Source organism: Dendrobates tinctorius, unplaced genomic scaffold, assembly GCF_039654945.1.
Source record: "Dendrobates tinctorius isolate UK_male_01 unplaced genomic scaffold, ASM3965494v1 ptg000250l, whole genome shotgun sequence".
In the NCBI taxonomy this organism is placed as follows: domain Eukaryota; kingdom Metazoa; phylum Chordata; class Amphibia; order Anura; family Dendrobatidae; genus Dendrobates; species Dendrobates tinctorius.
In genome coordinates, this window is record NW_027361917.1 from 5,787,176 (window position 1) to 5,793,951 (window position 6,776).

The following is a 6,776-nucleotide window of genomic DNA, read 5'->3' on the forward strand; positions in this document are numbered from 1 at the left end:
CTTCTCTAGATGCAATTGAAATCCAAAAACAGCATTTTTTATAAAAGTAATATTTGGTATGTTTATTCAATGCCTTATCTTTAAAGCCGCAAATGTAATCCTGTGCATTTTAATCAGTCATATTTGCATAATAATTGCTTTTGCCTGAAACAAATCTAAAACTGCCTAGAGGATACCAAACCGGACGTGATACCCTGGTAGCTTTACATGTAAGATAGCAGAGAGGTACTGGCAATGTTTTTGTTGCAATTTCTTTCAGAAAGTTTTGCATGAAATTAAAATGAAAGTTCATATGAATATGTAAAATATGTAAATTTGCAGCTTAAAGGCTATGGACACATTTGAAATGGAAAGAATTTTTTTTACATATTTTAGTGGTTAATTTAAGTTAATAGAATTGCAGTTAAGAGTTAAGTATGCCATCTTCATTCTTTCACTCATTTTTAGACCCTTTCATGTGCAGCATGCACCCTGATCCAAATGTAAAAACAAAAACAAAAAGCAAAACAGCCCAGTACAAGTCATACAGTGGGAAACTAAAAAGAGGGATGAGTACTGAATGGATTATAGCTTGATTGGTTAAAGGGACAGTGTCATATTACCTTTTCCAAAGGAAAAAATTACATAGAGAAAGTGTGGGCAGAGGAGTCCCAAAGTGACTTTTTATTTTCCCACTGTATGACTTGTACTAGACTGTTTTGTTTTTGCTTTTGTGCTAATTACATATTAGGTTGTACGCTTATATATCCTTATGGTCGCAACTAGAGTTGAGTGAAACGGGTCGAACAATTTCAAAAGTCGCCGACTTTTGGCAAAGTCGGGTTTCATGAAACGAAACCCGACCCTAGGATGAGGTCGGCCACGAGGTCGGCGACTTACGCGCCAAAGTCGCGTTTCAAAAGTTTGTTTAGCGCTCTTTTTCAGCCAATCAGGATCCACGGACACTGTGGGCAACGTGATGACATAGGCAGGGGTCGCCACCATCTTTCAGAAGGGCATGCAAGTGATTGGCTTGCTTTGGTGGGCGTCAAAGGGGTTATAAAAGGGCGTGCACGCCGACCGCCATCTTACTTCTGCCGATCTTAGCATAGGGAGAGGTTGCTGATTCTGTAGGGAGAGCGTTAGGCAGGGAAGAAGACAAAAAAACTGCTTCTGCTGCTAGCGATTTTGCCTGTGCAACACACCAGTCACTGTGTGTGCAGTGCAAGGGGAGGCTATATTGTGGTGGATCAGCGGTGTTGGTTGTTAGGCTGCCTTATAAGGCTTCCTGACAGCTGCATTGCTGTTTCCCCACTTCTCTGCAAACTGCTTTTTAAAAGCAATCCCAATTTTTTTTTTGCCCTGCTAAGGTACTGAGCGTGCATTTATTCACACCATACAGCGGTGGACGCTCCTCACACAGTACCGTGTAACAGCTGTTATCACAGCCACAGTGAAGCTATCTGTGTGTCACTGTGGAAGGATAAGTGGAGGACTTGTTCCGTTCTTACAGACCTACACTCTAGGGAGATTCCTATTCTGCCCAATTCTACAATTCACTTTTTTCACACCTGTGCCATCGAGCCTGTGACATAGCGCTCTGATATTCAGTGGGCCTCACACAATCCAAAAGTGTCCAGTGTCCACAAGTGTCTGCAGAAATTCAAAATCTCCCTTATCCTGTAGTCACTTTTTTCACACCTGCTGCATCGAGCCTGTGACATAGTGCTCTGATATTCATTGGGCCTCACACAATCCAAAAGTGTCCAGTGTCTGCAGAAATTCAAAATCTCCCTTATCCTGTAGTCACTTTTTTCACACCTGTGCCATCGAGCCTGTGACATAGCGCTGTGATATTCAGTGGGCCTCACACAATCCAAGTGTCCAGTGTCCACAAGTGTCTGCAGAAATTTAAAATCTCCCTTATCCTGTAGTCACTTTTTTCACACCTGTGCCATCGAGCCTGTGACATAGCGCTGTGATATTCAGTGGGCCTCACACAATCCAAGTGTCCAGTGTCCACAAGTGTCTGCAGAAATTCAAAATCCCCCAGAAATTCAAAATCTCCCTTATCCTGTAGTCACTTTTTTCACACCTGTGCTATCGAGCCTGTGACATAGCGCTGTGATATTAAGTGGGCCTCACACAATCCAAGTGTCCAGTGTCCACAAGTGTCTGCAGAAATTTAAAATCTCCCTTATCCTGTAGTCACTTTTTTCACACCTGTGCCATCGAGCCTGTGACATAGCACTGTGATATTCAGTGGGCCTCACACAATCCAAGTGTCCAGTGTCCACAAGTGTCTGCAGAAATTCAAAATCTCCCAGAAATTCAAAATCTCCCTTATCCTGTAGTCACTTTTTTCACACCTGTGCCATCGAGCCTGTGACATAGCGCTGTGATATTCAGTGGGCCTCACACAATCCAAGTGTCCAGTGTCCACAAGTGTCTGCAGAAATTTAAAATCTCCCTTATCCTGTAGTCACTTTTTTCACACCTGTGCCATCGAGCCTGTGACATAGTGCTGTGATATTCAGTGGGCCTCACACAATCCAAGTGTCCAGTGTCCACAAGTGTCTGCAGAAATTCAAAATCTCCCAGAAATTCAAAATCTTCCTTATCCTGTAGTCACTTTTTTCACACCTGTGCCATCGAGCCTGTTAGATAGCGCTGTGATATTCAGTGGGCCTCACACAATCCAAGTGTCCAGTGTCCACAAGTGTCTGCAGAAATTCAAAATCCCCCAGAAATTCAAAATCTCCCTTATCCTGTAGTCACTTTTTTCACACCTGTGCCATCGAGCCTGTGACATAGCACTGTGATATTCAGTGGGCCTCACACAATCCAAGTGTCCAGTGTCCACAAGTCTCTGCAGAAATTCAAAATCTCCCTTATCCTGTAGTCACTTTTTTCACACCTGTGCCATCGAGCCTGTGACATAGCACTGTGATATTCAGTGGGCCTCACACAATCCAAGTGTCCAGTGTCCACAAGTGTCTGCAGAAATTCAAAATCTCCCAGAAATTCAAAATCTCCCTTATCCTGTAGTCACTTTTTTCACACCTGTGCCATCGATCCTGTGACATAGCGCTGTGATATTCAGTGGGCCTCACACAATCCAAGTGTCCAGTGTCCACAAGTGTCTGCAGAAATTCAAAATTTCCCAGAAATTCAAAATCTCCCTTATCCTGTAGTCACTTTTTTCACACCTGTGCCATCGAGCCTGTGACATAGCGCTGTGATATTCAGTGGGCCTCACACAATCCAAGTGTCCAGTGTCCACAAGTGTCTGCAGAAATTCAAAATCTCCCTTATCCTGTAGTCACTTTTTTCACACCTGTGCCATCGAGCCTGTGACATAGCACTGTGATATTCAGTGGGCCTCACACAATCCAAGTGTCCAGTGTCCACAAGTGTCTGCAGAAATTCAAAATCTCCCAGAAATTCAAAATCTCCCTTATCCTGTAGTCACTTTTTTCACACCTGTGCCATCGAGCCTGTGACATAGCGCTGTGATATTCAGTGGGCCTCACACAATCCAAGTGTCCAGTGTCCACAAGTGTCTGCAGAAATTCAAAATCTCCCAGAAATTCAAAATCTCCCTTATCCTGTAGTCACTTTTTTCACACCTGTGCCATCGATCCTGTGACATAGCGCTGTGATATTCAGTGGGCCTCACACAATCCAAGTGTCCAGTGTCCACAAGTGTCTGCAGAAATTCAAAATTTCCCAGAAATTCAAAATCTCCCTTATCCTGTAGTCACTTTTTTCACACCTGTGCCATCGAGCCTGTGACATAGCGCTGTGATATTCAGTGGGCCTCACACAATCCAAGTGTCCAGTGTCCACAAGTGTCTGCAGAAATTCAAAATCTCCCTTATCCTGTAGTCACTTTTTTCACACCTGTGCCATCGAGCCTGTGACATAGCACTGTGATATTCAGTGGGCCTCACACAATCCAAGTGTCCAGTGTCCACAAGTGTCTGCAGAAATTCAAAATCTCCCAGAAATTCAAAATCTCCCTTATCCTGTAGTCACTTTTTTCACACCTGTGCCATCGAGCCTGTGACATAGCGCTGTGATATTCAGTGGGCCTCACACAATCCAAGTGTCCAGTGTCCACAAGTGTCTGCAGAAATTCAAAATCTCCCAGAAATTCAAAATCTCCCTTATCCTGTAGTCACTTTTTTCACACCTGTGCCATCGAGCCTGTGACATAGCACTGTGATATTCAGTGGGCCTCACACAATCCAAGTGTCCAGTGTCCACAAGTGTCTGCAGAAATTCAAAATCTCCCTTATCCTGTAGTCACTTTTTTCACACCTGTGCCATCGAGCCTGTGACATAGCACTGTGATGTTCAGTGGGCCTCACACAATCCAAGTGTCCAGTGTCCACAAGTGTCTGCAGAAATTCAAAATCTCCCAGAAATTCAAAATCTCCCTTATCCTGTAGTCACTTTTTTCACACCTGTGCCATCAAGCCTGTGACATAGCGCTGTGATATTCAGTGGGCCTCACACAATCCAAGTGTCCAGTGTCCACAAGTGTCTGCAGAAATTCAAAATCTCCCAGAAATTCAAAATCTCCCTTATCCTGTAGTCACTTTTTTCACACCTGTGCCATCGAGCCTGTGACATAGCGCTGTGATATTCAATGGGCCTCACACAATCCAAGTGTCCAGTGTCCACAAGTGTCTGCAGAAATTCAAAATCTCCCTTATCCTGTAGTCACTTTTTTCACACCTGTGCCATCGAGCCTGTGAGATAGCACTGTGATATTCAGTGGGCCTCACACAATCCAAGTGTCCAGTGTCCACAAGTGTCTGCAGAAATTCAAAATCTCCCTTATCCTGTAGTCACTTTTTTCACACCTGTGCCATCGAGCCTGTGACATAGCACTGTGATATTCAGTGGGCCTCACACAATCCAAGTGTCCAGTGTCCACAAGTGTCTGCAAAAAATCTAAATCTCCCCTGTCCTATAGACACCTTGTACCTTGTTTTACATTACTATATAGTTTGTAGGATTTTGTCTACATTTCTACCAAAAATGAGGAAGGCTGGTGGAAGAGGCCGTGGAATTGGGCGGGGGTTGGCAGCTGGTAATGATGGTGTTGGTGGTGGATCTGATGGTAGTGGCAAAAGCAAAATAGGACCGAATGCAGGAGGTGTTGAGCCTGCGTCATCGTCTGGCTCCATAAGGCTTCGAAGGCTTAGTTTTCTAGGAGTTGGCAAACCGCTTTTAACGCCAGAGCATCAGGAAAAAGTTTTGTCTTACATTGCTGACTCAGCCTCCAGCTCTATCGCCTCCTCTTCTGAAGTTGTAAAAAGTAAAAGCACTGAGTCGTCATTGGAGGCTCATGTTCATGAACCACACCTTTCCTTGTGTCCTTCACCACAACCAAGATTGAAGGATGACGCAGGCCATACTACTGATTACTCCATGGAGCTGTTTTCACATACCATGCCTGGATTATCAAGTGAAATGGTGAATTACGCAGGCCAAGATGAATCTGACATGGAGTGTACTGATGCACAGCCGCTGATAGATGATTCTGCTGGTACATTCACTCAGAGCACTACATTGTCCTCGCAGTGTACAGAGCCAGATTCTGACCCTGATGAGACTCAGGTGCCCCTTCCCGCACACTATACCACCATACACGGTGACACAGAGGAAGGTGCACATGACATTGAAGAGGAGGTGATGGATGACCCAGTTGTTGACCCAGATTGGCATCCATTGGGGGAAGAGGGTGCTGCTTCCAATAGCTCAGATGAGGAACATCCACAGCAGACATCAACATCGCAACAGCTGTTATCTGGCAGGCCCGGAGCACTCCAAAGACAGGTTCCAAAAATCAAAAGAGTTGCTGGACAGCTTGTCCAGAGGGTCAAAACATCACAGCGTGCTAGGCCGCAAAATGTCTGCCAAAGTAGGAAGAGTGCAGTGTGGCACTTTTTTTAACAAAATCCTCATGATCAGGCCAAGGTTATCTGTAAGAAGTGCGCAAAGACCTTTAGCCGAGGGAAAAATCTGAAAAATTTGAATACCAGTTGCATGCTTAGACATTTAACCAGCATGCACTTGCAAGCGTGGACAGAACACCAAACCTCAAGTGCCACATGTGCAACTGATCACAAAGAAGGTAGTCAGCAACGCTACATTGTTTCCCCCACTGTAAGCCCACCGGTTAGCACAGCAGCAAATGTTGAGGTGTCATTGCAAGGCCACAGCAGTCAGGGAATCCCACTGTTATATCAACGAAATACTGAATCTAGGCCATCAGAAAGAACACCAACTCCATCACCATCATCAACCCTCTCTCAGTCCGCCCTGTCCACCGCTTCTTCCACCATATGCAGCTCTCAAGTCCAGCTCACCCTCCCAGACACTATGAGTAGGTCAAGAAAGTACTCAGTCTCTCATCTGCGTACACTGGATTTGAACGCCCACATTGCCAAACTAATCTCGTTTGAGATGATGCCCTATCGGTTGGTGGAAAGTGCAGCTCTCCGCGAACTCATGGCCTATGCAGTACCACGCTATGACCTACCCAGTCACCACTTCTTCTCTCGCAAAGCCATCCCAGCCCTCCACCATCATGTGAAAGACCGCATTGTCCATGCACTCAAGCAGTCAGTGAGTGGAAAGGTGCACCTCAAAACTGATGCATGGTCCAGTCGGCATGGCCAGGGCCGTTACGTGTCCATCACTGCGCACTGGGTTAATGTGGTGGATGCAGGGTCCACAGGGGACAGCGGTGGTGGGACAGTGCTGCCTAGCCCACGGTATAG